Genomic DNA, 18,167 nt, shown 5'->3' with positions numbered 1-18,167 from the left:
TTGTATTGTGCTCTCTGCCAGAGAACTGGCTTAGGCAGAGCCAGCAGGGAATGAGAGTAGGCTGAGGCAAAGAGAGAGAAATGGCGTCAAGAAATAGGTTGAGTAGGAGTTGTGAAGAAAGGAAAGGCTTGGAACAGGGAAGAAAACAATGGGAGCAGGGGAGAAGCATCTCAGGCCCAAAGAGGCTCTGAAGAGATTGCTGGTCATGTTCCCACCACAGGACACCAAGGGAACATCAACTCAAGTGGCATCAGAGAAGGAGTTAGTTCTGCATAAAACACACATCTGCACTGGGAACCTGGAGAGGACCTGGACACTGAGAAAGGGAAGGGAGGATATTTGCAGCACAGCACTTCTCCAGTTCTCTGGTACCACCACAAGTCTCTGCTGACAACTGCTTTCTCACAGCTGCCTGTGACACTTCTCCACATTTGCTTGTGTTATTGACTCCTGTGGAATGAAGTCCAATCCCTGCCAGTGTCCATACTACAGCAGTGGAAATGGCCTTGCAGAGAGGGAATTTGTACACAAGGACATTGTTATAGGACAAAGGGGAATGGCTTTAAACTGACAGAGGAGAGGTTTTGATTAAATATTAGGGAGGAGTAGTGGTTCCTTCCGAATATATAGGAAAGTGAGGTGGTGAGGCAAAGGACGAGTTTCCCATAGGAGATGTATCCCAACTCTAATATGTTCAAGGCCAGGCTGGATGGGGATATGAGCAATCTGGTCTAGAGGAAGGGGTCCCTGCCCATGATCAAGGGGACTTGAAACTAGATTATCCTTAAAAGTCTCTTCCAGCCCAAACCATTCCATAGTTTGTGGACTATTCCCTCACAGCCTAGAGATGGCAAAGGATAGAGAGATATGAACACAGAGCACAGGGCCTTTCTTCATTGGTCTGATACTGTATTTTCTCTTGTCTGAGATTTCACAATTTGTTCAGCAAAATCAGTATAGCTAGAGGACATTTTGTGATTGTGACTCAACAGAAAGCAAACAGCTCTGCTCACGGAGACAGAGGACATTGAATCTCTGGATATCTGCCTTCCATTCCAATGTCTTCCTCCTGGAGAACTTCATCTCTTTTCACCCAGAGGCTGCTGGAACCACACAGAGAGAAGAATACTCAAGAACACAGGAGCTGCTCCCATGAGTCTGAGAATCCCTGTGTTCCCGAGCCACCACATGCACTGGGGATGCTGGATAAAGCACATTTCACTCCCACACATGTGGTCCCACCCCACACAGTGAAGATGTGTCAGAGCTCCCCACCCTTCCCAGCACAGCCAGAGCTGTTCCCAGCTCCTTGCTGAGCTCCCAGCTTTACTCAGGTCAGGGGCATTTCCATCACACAAATATTGCTGCAGCTTCACAAATTCGATAATGCCTTATAAGCGTCTGACATCATTCTAGTTGTTGAGGTCTCTTCAGGAAATATATTACAGTGCAGTTCTCAGTATGGCCGTTACTTGGTTCCCTGTTTCACCAGAACCTGGGACACAGACAGGCTTGTTACTCCCCAGTGCCCACTGTAAAGCCCTGCAGGAAAAGGCCCCAGTGGGATGCAAGACTTGAAGGCAAGAGACACAAATTCCCAATGCTGATTCATGGACTGAAGCAGTGCCCTTCCTCCCACTCCATATCCCACTGGCTCCAGTGGCACATGGAAACCTGCCTCCTTCCTACAGCCTTCCAGCACAACAGGGCCCTGCTCCATCCTGCTGGAGGCAACTGATCACCACCACTCACCCCATGCACCTCACTCCCAGCAGAGGCCCGTGCTGGACTCCAGGACAAGTTTGTTCTCCAGAAGAAGGCACAGCAAGGACAGTCCTGGTGCTCTCTCCCTGTGCCCCATCTCTTTCCCTGCATTTCAGCACAGCCATTTTGCTCCCATAAGGGCTGTGTAGGCCAGCCAAGGCCTGTCAAGTCTTAAGGGTTCTTGCTGATGACAAAATGCAGCTTTTTCTAGGCTGACAGCAATGATTTCCATGTGATAGGTAGTTAACTCATAACCAATACCCAGCACAGATGCAGCCATGTGAACTGAGTGTACTACAAAGCTCTCTCCTTCTGCATCTTTACCCTCTGCCAAGACAGTGGGGTCAAAACTCCCTCTCATGCAGCACCTGAAGCCCTCAGATCTCTCCTACTTTCTTTCACTACCCGGAGTCACACCAAACACTCTTCATCCAGAGATACTCACGCTGCTGTCTCATTGTAGGGAGTCTTGTCCACCCACTGCCACTGGTCGACATCAACCTCAAACAGACCAATGTAGAAATGCCTTTCTTTCGGACGGTGAGTTCCCTGCTTAGAGAGGAATTCCTGGCAATCAGACAGAGAGAGCACAATGTCCATGAGTGGCAGGACTGAGCACACAGAGGCATCAGGAATCCCCATGATGTGGGGCTGGTGGCAGAGGGGGCTGGTGCTGCAGAGGTGCAGACAGGACCTTCCCCCTCCCCTGCAGGACAAGGAGGGCTCTGAGTCCCCTCCAGGGCCCAGCACTGTGGCTCTGCCTGCTGGGTCCCTCTCTCTGGGGCCCTGTGCACTCACCTGCTCTGCACTGCTGGTGATCACCACCAGCTGGGAGCCCATCCCAGTGCAGTTCCGTGCACTCTCAGCACAGTTCATTGTATCAGTGGACAGGAAATAGCAGCTTCCTTGAAACCTTCTCCAGCCCTTTGGGCAGCACATCCAGCCTCGGTCTGTGCAGGGAGAGGACAAACAGATGCAGGCTACCAACAAGAGATGGTGATTGCAGACATCCAGGTTTTCCAGGGACACTGCTCATGTCCTGCTCAGTGACTTTTCCTGACAGAAAGTGCTTGAACAAACAGGGATAGTTCAGACATTCCTTCCCATTGATTTGGGGTATGACCAGTGAGCCTTGTGTACCCAAAGCCAGGGTAATCCTTGTAAGGGCATCTCAGGTTCTCCAAAGTTCCTTTGGGGATGTGCTTTGACCTGCCCTGGCACAGCCCCTTGAGGCCCTTGGCCCCAAGGAAGAGGGGACATTGGGATACTGACCTGTGCCTTGTGGCACCGCTGAGCCGCACTCCCACTCCGAGAACTGCTTGGAGAACTCCTGCTGCTGCAGGGCTGAGGGCTGGTCACTGCTGTGGCAGGAGGGAACCACTGCAAAGGGACAGGAAAGACAGCAGGATTAGCCCTTGCTCCCAGCTCCTCACACAGCACTCTGGCCCCTGCATTCTCCTTCCACCATTTCCCCAGCAAGCACACTCCGAGCTGTCACCTCTCCTGGCCCACCCCAGGGGCACAGCTCCTTCCCAGCCAGAAAGAGCCCTGTGCCTTCCAAGTGAGACAGCAGAGGGACCCCTGGAAGCACATCCCTCTGGGGACATGCCACACACACGGCAGGAGGGAGCCCTCCCAGCCACAGCCACTCTGCCATGCACACACCCCCAGCCCAGCTGCCAGTCTACAAAGCAGCCTCTGTCTCTTCCTCAGCTACACAGCAACAGGCCCCTGGGGGAGCCACCCTCAGCTGGGCCTGTTCCATCAGCAACACCAGAGCAGGTGAAGGGAATCACTTACAGCTGCAGCTCCTGAAACCAGGGTGCAGCACCATAATCCCCTAGGACTTACTGGCTCCACTGTGTGGGGAATACTGCACTCTTGGTGACAGGCCACAGCCACAATCCCAGGGGCTTCCTAGGAACCCAGACACCCATCAGGAGTATGGATTAGGAGCTGATCAGGGTATGCCAACAATCCAGATGCCTATTTTCATTGATCTTTTAATTTAGAACTATTTTCACTGATGAGCAGAAGATTCCCGTGGCTCCAGTGCCTGATGAGTGAATTGCTGTAATGGAGGAAGGCTCAGAGGAGATGGGCAATGCCTGGCTGAGCACCCCCATTGCCAATAAAGGTGATCTTGTCCCTACCCAATGATAAAGGATGAGAAGAGAGATGACTTGTGGTTTAGTTCAGCTGAGGGATCTGACCTGCTGTGGAGCTGTTCATCCCTGTAGAGATCAAAAAGGATCAGTGTCTTCCTCAGACAGCCATGAAAGCTCAGCTGGCTGAGAGACACTGCTACTGCCTGAGCCTTCCTGGGGAAGCAGGATGGGAAATCATTGGCTCTGCCTTCAGAGAAGAGCTGGCCAAGCTCTCAGCTCATGCAGACTGAGAGAGATTGAGAGGACCCTGCTCTGACAGCCTTGCTGCCCCCACTGGCAGTTCCTTACACAGCCAGCTTAACCAAGAGATCTTACTTATTTCTTGAGATTCAAATGGTGGATTAAGAGCTCCAGATGTGTTCCCACAAATGTTGATTCTGCATGAGAAGGGGTCTCTGACCTGTGTTTTGGTGAATGGTGTTGCCCTGCTGGCAGAGGCACTAGGATGTCGGTTTCCCACCTGACCAAGGGCAGCCACCTGAGCCCTTCATCCCAAGGGAATTAAGACACCCTGGAACTCACCAAGCCAGAGGCCAAAGGTCCCAATGGCAGCTTTGATTGCAAGGGCCAAAATAAGGAAGACCCAGATGTTCAGCCAGGAGCAGCCTCTCTCTTCTGCTGGGGCTGGAAAACACAAAGCAAGAGTGAGCAGGTCCCAGCCCAGAGTTAGGAGCAGGATAACCCAGGGGGCTCTGTTCCCCAGCACCCTGCTGCTCCCTTCTTCCAAGCACTGGGAGCCCCTCAGGTGCTGGAAGCAGGTCCTGCTGCCTGTCCCTAGCAGTGGCTCAGAGCCACAGAGTACAGGAGCACAGGGGCTGCCCTGAGGCTGCTTTTCTATTTCCCTGTTTATCACAAGACCTGCCTGCATTCTGCCCAACCCTCACTCCCCCTTTCTCCTGTCAGACCTCCTTTCTCCTCAACACATTTTCCATGCTGCCTTCCATTACCCTGTCTGTCCCTGAATGCTCTTTGTGGCTCTCCCTCCTCTTCCTCTCTCTTTAGAGCTTCTTTCCCTCACTCCCTGCATTTTGCCTCTGTCCCATCAGCCCCTTTCTGCAGTGGCACAGTCCCCCAAAGCAGTGAGTGCCCAGCTCAGGGTGTGCACAGCCAGACCCACAGAGGGATTGTTTCCACAGGGGGAAAAGGCACTTGGGAGCTCTTGGGGAGCCCTGGCTGGGGTGTCCTTGGAGACAGCAGAGATGGGAGCAGGGACTTGTGCTCAGAGTGATGCAGAGAGCTTTAGCAGGGCAATGACAGCAGGTCAGCCCCCTTCAGCCCCATTGTTTACAGACACAGCACTGAAGGGAATAGCAGGGCATGCTCTGCCTGCACTTCCATTCCCCCTGGCTCTAGGAAAAGCTCATTCTGCCAGCCTGCCCACTGCCCACTGCCCTCATCTCTTGCTTTGCTCTTGCCCTGAGCCCCATCTCCAGGTGCCCACTGCACCATGCCCAGGATCCATCCCAGCCCTGCCTTTCCCCAAGCCCTTTGGCAGGAGGACAGAAAGGAAGGAAATTTTGCAGGTTACCTGCATTTCCAGGACTGACTCTCCCTTGGCCATTCATCATCTCTGCAGGAGGATCACTCTTCTCCAAGGGTCCCTGTTACCAGTGTGGGCACAAACAGCCTTCCTCCTGCACAGGGCACCTCCCACTCTGGTGAGGGGCCTGCACAGGCTCTAATCTGATGTGCTGAAAAAGCCATATCCTGGGTGTACCCACAGCACAGGAGATTGAGGAACTTCCATCATTAACCTGCCAGGGCATTTCACAAGATGATCATTGCACAACACCAAGTCACCAAGACAAAGGAAAGCAGATGAAGGGGAGCATCACTGCAGCTCACACAATCTCCCTTTGCCCAGCCTCAGGCACTTACACAGGGCATCTATGGCCTCCTCTCTGCTGCCTGCTCTCTCCTGCTGAGGCTCCATGTGTGTGACAATAGACACGCAGGCAGGTATATTTGGCATTGGCTAGCAAAGGGTTAAACCCACTGAGCACAGCCTGCAAAAGGGAACCAAAAATGAAAGGAAAGCAGATCTGTGACTGAGTCTGGGCAGTGACCATTGGCATCCTGAGCCCAGAAATCCTGAGCACAACAGAGAACTTGTGACACTGGTTTGGTCTCATTGCATTGGAAGGGAGCTGGGGCTTTGAGCAAAGGGTTCAGGATGACCTGGCACTGTGGGGCAGAAGGATCACTTGGCAGTGCCAGAGTCCATGTGCCTGACAGATCACGAAGTCTCACTTGGTTGTGACTGCAAATGCTGCAGACATACGTGGAACAGACTGAGATGTTCCATCAGCTGGTTTGTCCTGTGGAGAGGAATGCATGGGTGCAGAGACACAGGAATAGGAGAGCTCACAGCAACAGCACAGGCATTTCAGCTGAGGCATCACAAGATCAGGGTACAGAACTGCTTACAAGGGAGGACAAGCCTGAGCTCTCTGTAGAAGACATCCCCTGATTCTGTTATTTTGTGCATAACAGGCTGCATGCAGGGTCACAGCCTATATTTCTAAACATTTCTATGTAAGCAGTGTTCACAAGCTCTCACTCCACAGAAAAACACATTCCCAAGACTTGTGCAACCTCCAGCCTCCCACCAGCCATGCAGGAAATGCAGCTGCAAGAGCACATCCCCTTTGTGGGAGCAGGGCTTCCCCTGGTCCCACACACTTGCTGCTGGAGATGTGGGGTTCCTGAGTATCCACAGCTCTCCCAGCAGCCTGTGAAGCACAGGTGAAAGCACAGGGTCACACTGTCACACTGCAGAACTGTGGGTGTGTGCCTGCTGCTCCCCTCAGTGCCATCAGTGAGGTCACCCACAGCACTCAGCTGCCAGGGAGCTTCTTACACACAGAGGTGGCCAAGCTGCAGAGCAGCCTGGGCTCCATGGCCACTTCCTTCCCACTTCTCTCTTCCTATGTTCTTGCTTCATCTAAACTTTGTTTTCTGACTGTTTCTTCTGTGTCTCAGAAGCCTTTCCCTAATGCCCTGGTTACTGTTAAGCTGATGGTCATGTTCTCCTGTAACAGCTGTGGTTTGGGTCAAATGCCCCTCACATAGGTGCAGCTATTGCAGTCCCACAGCTGTCTGCATTCACACTTCCATTTCTGTCACTTGCTATGTCCAGGCCACTGGAAGAGGGCAGAAGCATCTCAGGCCCAAAGAGGCCCTGAAGAGCACGGTGGTCATGTTCCCACCACAGGACACCAAGGGACATCAACTCAAGTGGCACCAGAGAAGGAGTTAGTTCTGCATGAGATACACATCTGCACTGGGAACCTGGAGATGACTGGGACACCAGGAAAGGGAAGGGAGGATATTTGCAGCACAGCACTATTGGAATATGAATCCCAATATTACCAGTTAGATTGTGCCTGACCAGTCTGACCCTTGCTGCTAGGCCAAAGGTGGCTCTGTGGTGCATCACCCCAGAGACACCTTTAGCTTGCTGATGGTTTCAGCTGGCACTAAACAAGTCCAGGCTTGTTAGGGACTCTGTTTACCTTAGGAAGAAGCCTTCAGGCAAGGTGAGGACAAAGGAGGGATTCTGCTGGAGGGTTTGATATCCAGAGGTTTATTCCATGGTTACAGATGTCGGAATCTTGGGAAGAACTCCAACAGAATACCCGAGCACAGGGCTGGACTCACCTTTTAAGCTCAGGGGGGGGGGGGAGGGGACAGGTGAGCCACCAACCAGGTGGGGGGGGCGGGGTCTCAAGGGACGAGGGACACCTAGACAGGCCAATGACCTCTGGGCCTGAGGGGCATCCTTTGAACTTGACCAACCACATGACGCCTTTTTGGAATGTTAAGCCTGATTGACAGGACTCACTCAGCAAGGGGGCAAGGGGGAAGGGGAAGAGAGGTATTGCCACAGCTGGGAGGTGACCTGGAAGTCTAAAACAGGACATTACAACACACCGCAACATCTCCCCCTAGTTTTGTTTAAAAATAAGAGGACTGGGCTTGTAGTGCAGAATGCTTGCCAAACCATGGTTGATAAATCAGTTTCTTCCTCTACAGGAGGGTCAGTCGTTTTCCACTGAGGCTTCCAGGTCATCCATTGGAGCACTGAGGGCTTCCAAATGGTAGACCCCAGGAGGGGGAGATGAGCTTGAAATTAGCTTGAGGACTATTTGTTTGATTAGTCCAAAAACAATGCTAACAACTACAATAACTATAACTAAAATAAACAGCACTAAAAACACAGTTTTCAGAATAGATCCCAACCAGCCCGAGAGTCCCCAGCCTTTGAAGTCCATTCAGCCCGTTATCAGTTTCTTTGATGATGCCTGAGGGCTTTTGCCAAGGTAGTCCATAGTGGTTTGGCCTGAGGGACTAAGCAGGAGAACAGGTGGGATGATCACGAGTAGGACAAGAAGCAGGCTTGGTCTCATGGCATCTCGAGGCTACACACGAACAGGGGATCTAAACTGTTACAAAAACTTGAAACAAACATATATTACAAACTATTCCAGATAGGAGGCTTAAATGGAATTTCCTCCAGAGAACGCGTGCGGCGTTTTCTTGTCCAGGCATCATGAGCAACCTGGGGTGCTTCTGTAGATTTCTCTGAGACTTTGGGGACATAGGGCTTTACCCATTTGGAAGGAACCCACCTTAAACCAGAGGGGGTGGACACACAGGCTATCCACGTCCCCAAGTAACCAATTTGTAAGGTCCCACCATTTTCCAAGTCTCAGGGTCATTTACTAAAACTGGAGGTTTTTCTTTCATCAACCTATGACTGTTCCCCCCAAAGTGGCGTAGGATTGGGTGGGTTCAGGCTGTCAAAAGAACAATTCAGAAAATTGATTGTGAATAGCGCCCTGGATAACCGGATGTGGGGAGGTTCCACCTTCAAAACCTGTTGTTGCTGGTCCAGGACCGTTTTAATATCACAGTGAGTTCTTTCTACAATGGCTTGACCTGTAGGGGAGTAGGGGATGCCAGTTTTGTGCTCTACTCCCCATTGCTGCAGGAAGCTCCTGAATTCCTTGGATTTATAAACAGGCCCATTATCAGTTTTCAGCTCCTTGGGAATGCCCATGAAAGAAAAAGCCTGTAAGAGATGCTTAACAGCCTCGATAGATGATTCTCCTGTGTGGGCAGAAGCATAGACCGCTCCAGAAAAGGTATCTACACTACCCTGAACATCTTTCTGCCGTCCAAAAGCCTGTATGTGTGTTACATCTGTTTGCCACAGTTCACAACTGTTCAGTCCCCTTGGGTTTGCTCCCGTACTCACTGTAGGGAGTGCATGTTGTTGGCAATTTGGGCAAGTGGCCACAATCGCTTTGGCCTGTTCTCGAGTGATGTTAAATTGACGAACCAGGCCAGGTGCATTTTGGTGGAAAAGCTGGTGGCTGATTTTTGCCTGTTCAAAAACATTTGGGAGAGTGGCCATCACTGCAGGGCAGCAAGAGCATCTGCCCTTCTGTTGCCTTCAGCGATAAACCCTGGCAAGTCAGTGTGTGACTTGACATGCATCACATAAAATGGTTGCTCTCGGTGAGTGACTAACTTTACCAGTTTTGCGAGCAATTCAAAAAGTGCGATGTTAGAACATCTTGCAGTATTGCTTGATCTGCCCTGGATACTACGCCTGCCACATTGCAGAGTCTGTAATCAGATTAAATGGTTCTGAGAACCTTTCAAAAGCCCTAACAACCGCAGCCAATTCAGCAACCTGAGGTGAACCTTCCACCTCAGCAATGTCTGTCTCCCACTGCTGGGTTTGAGGATCCCTTCAAGTCATAACAGACTTGTGGGACCTCCTGGACGCATCTGTAAAGACAGTTAGAGCCCTTTATAAAGGTCTCCTACTTAGAGCACTTCTCAATTTTAAAGTAAATTGAACATCTTGTTCAAACAATTTGTGAGCGGGCCGCGCTACCGAAATTTGTCCTGAGTAGGAATCCAGAGCAAACTGCAACACTTCATTTTCTTGAAACAATTGTTCCAGTATTTTCATAGTATTTTGACCTGATTTTAACTCAACTGGAATGTGAATGCACTTAAAATCACATCCTGCTAACTCCCTGATCTGGGTCCTTGCTTTCCGGATCAGTTCTGCTAACAGCTCTTGAGGCTTTGTCAGTCTCTTGGACCTTTTGTGACTGAGGAAAACCCATTCTATGATCAAGAGAGAGTCCCTCAGGTCCTGGTCCTTGTTTGGTGTGTTCCTTGCCTTAGGTGTTTGTTTTTCCTCCCACTGGAAAATAATTCCATGGAGGTGTGGCAACTTACCTAGAATGATAAATTTGAATGGCAGGTCAGGCCGGCATCGGTGGGCCTGTCTTGTGGACATTGCGATCTGAACCTTTTTTAGAGCTTTCCGTGCCTCTGGGGTAATAGACCTAGGAGCACCTGGGTCCTCTCCCCCTTTCAATAAATTGAAGAGAGGGGCAAGGTCTTCGTTAGTCAGACCGAGCCACGGTCTTACCCAATTCAAAGACCCACACAACTTGTGGACATCCGCAAGGGTCTTGATCTTTGGATTGATTTCTAGTTTTTGAGGAACAATGGTCCTATTTCCAATTTCTAAGCCCAAATACTTCCAAGGTGGCATCTTTTGAATTTTCTTTTCCTGGAGCTCGAACCCTGCAACAATCAATGCATCGATTGTTAGGTCAAGCACATGTGTGAGTAAATCATCATTGGGGGCACACACAAGGATATCATCCATATAATGATAGATGATGGCCTTCTCTGTGGCTGCACGTACTGGGGAAAGCAGGGAAGAGACATACCACTGGCAGATAGCTGGCGATACCTTCAGGCCCTGAGGAAGAACAGTCCAATGGTACCTTTTCATAGGGGATTCCATGTTGATGGAAGGGACCAAGAATGCAAAACGCGGTGCATGTCGGTGCAAGGGGATTTGGAAAAAACAATCTTTAATATCAATAGCAGCTAATTTCCAATTTGGGGAAGCATTGTTGGGGATGGCATACCGGTTGGGGAAACCCATATCTTCAATTACATTATTAATTTGTCGGAGGTCGTGAAGAAGTCGCCATCTCTTTTTGTCAGCTTTTTGGATGACAAACACTGGAGAGTTCCATGGGGACATGGTCTCCACAATGTGGCCCTTTTTTAGTTGCCCTTCCACTAGTTCCTCAAGCACCTTTATTTTTTGTTCACTGAGCGGCCACTGTTTCACGTCAACTGGTTTGTTTGTTTTCCACTTTAGTTTTTGGATGGGGTGCTGTTGTTCAATGACTGCTGCACAAAGATGCTGTGGAGAGTCTGGAATATCAATTGTGACACCCCACTGGGCCATTAAATCTCTCCCTAACAAAGGTTCTGAATAATCTAACACAAATGTATGGATATTTGCCAATTGTCCGTTTGGTCCCTCGATTTGAATAATGCTTTTGGATTGTCTTGCCAATTGCAGGCCTCCTACACCTCGAAGGTGACCGGCAACATTTTGCAAAGGCCAATGTGCTGGCCAGTCTTGTACTGCAATCACTGTGCAGTCTGCACCTGTGTCTACAAGCATCTCAATGTGTTTTGACTCCCCACTCCCACTGACATTACACCATAATTTAGGTTTGTCTTTCCCAATAGCTTGGACCCGGGCGACTGTAGGCCCTTGTTTTTCAGTACTTTCAGGTAATGATGGTACAGGGATAGCTTGTGCAACAGTTTGTCCCTTGGTAAGAAACAGGGGTGGGTGGAAACAGTGCAGGCCGAGAACAAATTGCTCAGGATCTGATGTTGTCATTCCTGGAGCAATCTCAATATCTTGTGGTGTGTGTTTGGTGTTCCCAATGATGATGTACCTACAATGAGTTCAGTTCCAAGTACCCTTCTGTTCAGGATTTACAGAGACAAAATGCCAGTCAGTATCCTTCAGGTGGAGTGACTCTGTCAGCTGCAACCTGTAAGGCTCATTGACAGAAGACGTGGTTAACACAGGATCACCTAAATCATAACAAAGGTTATTTTGTTTCACTTTTAACAGTGGACCAGCAGACTTGGTCTTTGAAGCACCTGCTTCACTTACACAAATATTAATATTATCGCGCGCTTGATTTGTTTTGCTACCCTTATTCCCTTGGCCTGCTCTTTTTGTGTCTGCACGCCTGGCAGGCGGGCGCTCCCTTTTCAGTTTTTTTGTTGCTGTTGCCCCCCAGGGAGGGCTTGTAGTTCTCCTCCCCTGCCATTTCTAAATTCATCAAATTCCCTTTTCAGGGGGCACTGGTTACTCCAGTGCCCTAGGTTGTTACAAAGCAGGCATGGTTTTGTGGGCTCAGCCATTGCCGGTCTCCGCTGCTGCCCAGGGTACTGCTGTGCTGAGGGAAAAGGTGCAGGGCTGGCAACGGCGACACGCTGAGGTGGTCTTGGCAGCAGCCTTGGTCTGGTGTCTTCAGCCACACTCATCAGAGGCACTTTCCTGTTACAGACTAAAAGCATATCTTTTAGCGTAGGGGGAGGTTCTATAGGAAGGCTCAGGATTGCCGCTCGACACTGTTCATTTGCATTTGTAAACGCTATTTCCTCTAAAATCTCTTCCCTAGCATTCACTTTTTTAACTTGTATTTCAATGGCTCTAGTTAACCTTTCTACAAATTTCAAAAAAGGCTCTGATGGTAACTGTTTAATTTTACTATAGGGCTCAAAAGGCCCCTCAGGTTGGAGGGAAAAGAATGCTTTTTCAGCTGCTTCTTTTACTTTCTCGAGTGTTTCTGCAGGAATTGCAGCAGCTTGGATAGAGGGTGAAGACCATTGACCCTCACCACAGAGGTGCTCAATGGTGATAGGGTAACTACTGTTGTCTTTCGCTGTGTTTGGATCAGCCTGTAAGCCTGGGAGAGCATCTTTTAGCAGTTGTTTCCATGCCAATTCCCATAATTTGAATTCCGTGGAGGTCATGAGGCAGGAAAAAAGCTGTTTTAAATCATGTGGGATTACCACAGTCCTACTCAGTTCAGAATTTAAAAGGCCACGGAAATATGGACTGTGTGGACCATATTCCTTATGAGATTTACAGATCTCTTTAATCAATTGTCGTCCAAAAGAACTCCAATTAGCAGTAGGACCTGCTCCTCCCTGAGCTGCAGGCTGAAACGTAACAGGAGCTAGTGACAACATGGGACTATGCATTGGGTCTGCCGTTCCCTGCTCTGTATCCCTTGAATCAGAAGCATTGGGATCACAGCTACAGGTTTGGGGACAGGCAGTGGGTGTGTCCCCACCGTGGGAACCCGGGGAGGGGGCGGGGACAGGGAGCCGGCAAGGGGCTGGGCAACCATGGGAACAACAGGTGGGGTCAAGGGGCAGGCAGGGGGCGGGGACGCCTGGTGACATCACGTCAGCAGGCGCCCCCTGGGAGGGGTAGAGAGGCGGAGCCAAGGGCACTGCAGGAAAGGGAGAGGGAGGGGGGAAGGTGTCGCGAGGAACAGGAGGAGAGGGGAATGGGGATAGAATTTTAGGATGCTTAAGAGGATTTTGGGAAGAAGAAGACAAGGTTTGGGAAGATGCCACGTGGCATCCACCATTTTGTGGACCCCCTGGGGACTGGGGGCCATTTTGGGCATCACTGCTCTCTGGAAAGCTGACACGTGCTCTGGGTTTTAGAGGAGGGGATACAGGGGGTTGGGAAAGGTTCCACGCAGCCTGGCCAGGGCCTTGTGAACAGGACAACTCAGGCATTTTTGCAAACTCTGGGAGTCGACTTCCCAATGAGTGTGCTCTCTTTAAAATACCAAGTTTTGGGGAAAGAGGTTTAGGGGTTTTAGAGCTAGGAGAGGGAGAAACAGGGAGAGCAGAGGTACATGGCTTTACATTTGACTTTTTCTCCATTTCCCTTTGTTTGAGCAAGGCTGTTCGAATTTGTAAACTCCAAAACACAAATTTAGCTGAGGGTGCATTGCCAGATTGACCTAAGGTTATCAATTCATTCCCAACTTTATCCCAGAATTGAATATTGTGGATTTCTTCAGGGGACATTTTTGGGAAGTGAAGAAAAAACCATCTTATAAACTGTTTCAATTTTCCTTTTGAGAACTTCACATTACCGCTGACTAAAATGCTAACAATATTATAAAACACTCCTTTTTGTACAATGCTGAGTTTCGAACCCATGTTAGATGTAAAAGCAAAGTACTAATTCCCGCCTCACCGAAAACAAAGCCAAAATCAGCTACCGATTTCTAAAAAAAACCACAGATTAGGAAGGCGATAACGAACAGACAAAAGCTTCACAATGCAGCTGTATAAACTGCTTTTAAAATTCCCGGGCAGCAGCAGCAGGGCGCGCCCTGCCCAGCTGAGGCAGACACTAAGCCTCAACCACGGTGGAATGCAGCCCCCCCGTGGAGCTGAGAGAGAGAGCAGCCTCCCCCACGCCACGTGGAAAGCGGAACCCGGGCTCCCCCGCACAGAGAGAGAGAGAAAGAGCGGAGTCCCCTCCCCCGTGCCGCATGGCGAGCCGAACACGCTGCACTGCTGAGCCGGGGGAAGGGCAGAGAGCACTCCTGCACCGCCTGCGCGAATTGTAAAAGAGAACAACACACACTGCAGAAAGCTAAAAGCCTATAACGCAATGAATTCCCATCTGTGGGGCTGTGCAGCCAAAAATGCAAAGGCAAAAAGGAACAGAACTCATGGCAGAGTCTGTTTTTTGAGCTTCTGCTCCACCGAGAGCAGAGATACTCACCCGAAATGGAAGCTGAAGCAGGCTGGGTCCAGGCAGGCAGGTCTCCTCACCGGAAAAGGACCTCTCTCTAGGCACGAGAGGCTACCCTCTTTTCCTTCTGGAAGGTCTGCTCACTACAATGGAGCTGGGCTTTCCAGAGGCACCGAACAGTCCACGAAACTTTGTCTGGGAGTATTCCCAAAGTCTCTGGCTGGGAGCGCTGTAATCAAGGCTCCTTTCAGCTGGGTGCATGGCTGCCAGAAGCTCTCCCAAGGTAGCGAAAGTCCGTCTGGGCTGCTGAATCGCTTTGGCCCACCCAGGGACACCAAATATTGGAATATGAATCCCAATATTATCAGTTAGATTGTGCCTGGACCAGTCTGACCCTCGATGCTAGGCCGAAGGTGGTGTCTGTGGTGTATCACCCCAGAGACACCTTTAGCTTGCTGATGGTTTCAGCTGGGCACTAAACAAGTCCAGGCTTGTTAGGGACTCCGTTTACCTTAGGAAGAAGGCTTCAGGCGAAGGTGAGGACAAAGGAGGGATTCTGCTGGAGGGTTTAATATCCAGAGGTTTATTCCATGGTTACAGATGTCTGAATCTTGGGAAGAACTCCAACAGAATACCCGAGCACATGGCTGGACTCACCTTTTAAGCTCAGGGGGAGGGGAGGAAACAGGCAGGTGAGCCACCAACCAGGTGGGGGGGGGCGGGGTCTCAAGGGGCGAGGGACACCTAGACAGGCCAATGACCTCTGGGCCTGAGGGGCATCCTTTGAACTTGCCCAACCGCACAACGCCTTGTTGGAATGTTAAGCCTGATTGACAGGACTCACTCAGCAAGGGGGCGAGGGGGAAGGGGAAGAGAGGTATTGCCACAGCTGGGAGGTGACCTGGAAGTCTAAAACAGGACATTAAAACACATCGCAACACAGCACTTCTCCAGTTCCCTGGTACCACCACAAGTCTCTGCTGATGACTGATTTTTACTATTAAGCTGGTGGCCATGTTCTCCTTTAACAGCAATGGTTTGGGTCAATTGCCCTCACATAGTTGCAGCTATTGCAGTCACACAGCTGTCTGCATTCACACTCCCATTTCTGTCACTTGCTGCTGTCCAGGCCATCTGACCAACAGGAAGTGGGATGGGGAAGGCTGGAGAGGGTTCCAAGTCCAAAGAACAGCAAGTATGCGCCTGTTCAGAAATGAAATTGGTGGAGGACATTCTCTCTTTCTCAGTGGTTGATGGCCATTTCTCCATCAGCCTGAATCCCCTCTGCACTCCTGCTATCCACTTTTCTGGAATTCCAAATGATTTGAAGGCAAAGACTTATCTCCAACAATGACATAAGGGCAAAGAGTCTGGAAGGAAATAGTAACAAAGAGAAAGGCAGAAAGCACAGGGCAAGTGCTAGCAGCACAGACAATACAGGAAGAGAGAATCAATCCCAGAGAAAGTTGCTCCCACTGTGCCTGGTTGCTTTGCCCTCTCACAGCCTGAAATCCAGCCCCACAGCCCTGAGCCCAGCAGTGGGTGAGGGCAGCTCACAGAGGCAGCTGTCAGGCTCTGCACTTGTGCTGCAGTTTCTGAGTTTGTTTTCAGCACGAAAGATGAATTCAATCCAGTAGGGAATTGGAGGATCATTACCATGGAGCTTTCTGAGACAGGTTGTGGAGGACACAAGGAGGAAATGGACTCTGGTGGCTCTCACACTCCCCAGTGAGACAGAACTGTTGGGCAAGTAGAGGCTGGGTGCCAGCTTATCTGCAGTAATTCTGAGATGTTGGGATGCAGGATCATGGAAGAAGGCAGCAGGGCAAAAGCCAGGATCAAAACCAGAGGCTTCAGAAGGGCAAACAGTGGCCAGTTTGAGCATTTGTTTGCAAGACTCCCTTGGAAGACTCCCTCTCTGATGATGTGCTTCTGCATTGATGCCCACCCTGTGGGAGCCTGTCTCCTTGCTTTCCAAGACATCTGTTCAGCCAATATGTGCAAGCACCAACTTCAGAGAGCCTCTCCAGCCCATTGTGCAGCACCTCCAGTCTCACCTGGGCAGCAATAGCAGGACACAGAGTGAACGTGCCCAAGACAGAGTGGGAATCTGTTCTTTTATCTGGAGAGTCCCCAGAGGCATGGGGACAAGGCTGGACTGTTCTCTGCAGGCTGTTCCTCAGGCAGCTGAGCACAGCACTTCCCATGTGTCCTAGCGACTGACAGCAAATTGCCAATCTCCTTGCAAAGCCAGTCTTTGCCAGGCAGGAGTAACTGCCAGCAGCTTCCTAGGCCCTGACAAGGCAAATGGAGCATCTTTGGGATGGACCTCCTGATGGACATGAAGAGAGGCTGAGTTAGAAGTGTTCAGAGCAGAGGAGGGAGGGATGCTGCCCACTGCCTGACCATCAGTCTTCCACACAATATTCCCTCTCAGCCAAGTGGGGATGCAGGCTGCAGCATTCACACCCACCTCAAACACCCTCTGTGTGTAACCGCTGGCCTCCCATTGTCCTCAGGATGAGGTATCCTCCATCAGGCAATTGATGCTTCAGCTTCAGATATTTGCAGACAATGGCTGTCACTGCTATGGGAGATTGTTCCAGCCCTGCTGTCCTGCTGCCTTCTGGAGGATTACAGCACAGGCTGCACCTTTCACATTAGTCAGCTCCCCAGGGCTCCACAAGTGGAGAGGTGTCACCCTGCACCATGGCCTTGTCACGTCTTGCAGGGAAGGATGAGCTCCAGGACCTGGGGTCTCAGGACTCAGAGGGACATGGAGACAGACTCTTCCAGATCCTGATTCATCCCAAATTCCCCGGATCAATCACCCATGTTCTCCTCCTGCCCTGTTCCCATGGGCATCAGTCCATGATGAATGGAATCCTGCCTTCTTCCTACAGCCAAGGGGAGGGGGCCGTGTCCAGACCCAGCAGGGGCTGCTGCTCACCACAGGCTGAGCCCAGGAGTGGACAGCCAGCAGAGGAACCTGCTGGTCAGCTCTGTCCTTCAGGGCCTGTGCACCCTCACTGGCTGCACCACAGCAGGCCTAGGCCTCCTGGGCAGGACTGGCTCTTGTGTGGAGGAGGGCAGACAGGAAACGTGCTCCTTGTCCTGCTTGTGTGCTAAGAGTTATGGCAGAGGGGAGGCCTAAAGGGGATCCTGCATGGCAAAAGACAGAAATGTGTGGCAATGGTGCTCAAGACCCCAGACAAATCAGCCCTTCCCAGCCAGTGGCAAGCCAGCAGCCCAGGCTGGTGCTGGGAGAAGCTGTGCCACTGCAGGCTGTGCCTTCCAGGTGTAGAAGAGAGGCCCTCACCTGCAGGGCCACATTATACAGCTGTAAAGAGACATTTTCTCTGAAGGATTTCATACTGCTGCAGCCAGGGAGAGGAACAGGAACAGGGAGCTCTTTGAGTTGGGATCAGTGCCTACTGCCTGTGTTGATTTGTGTGGTACTTTGTATATATATGTCCTCTTTCTTCCATATGTCCCTAGATATGTAGGACCTACTGTCCCTCCACGCTGTGTCTCACTGCTGCCTCGAGCTGTGCATGTGGCCTGCAGCCACCTGCAGCACCTGC

The sequence above is a fragment of the Zonotrichia leucophrys genome, chromosome 1 (genome assembly GCF_028769735.1).
Source record: "Zonotrichia leucophrys gambelii isolate GWCS_2022_RI chromosome 1, RI_Zleu_2.0, whole genome shotgun sequence".
In the NCBI taxonomy this organism is placed as follows: domain Eukaryota; kingdom Metazoa; phylum Chordata; class Aves; order Passeriformes; family Passerellidae; genus Zonotrichia; species Zonotrichia leucophrys.
This window is presented reverse-complemented; position numbering follows the sequence as displayed.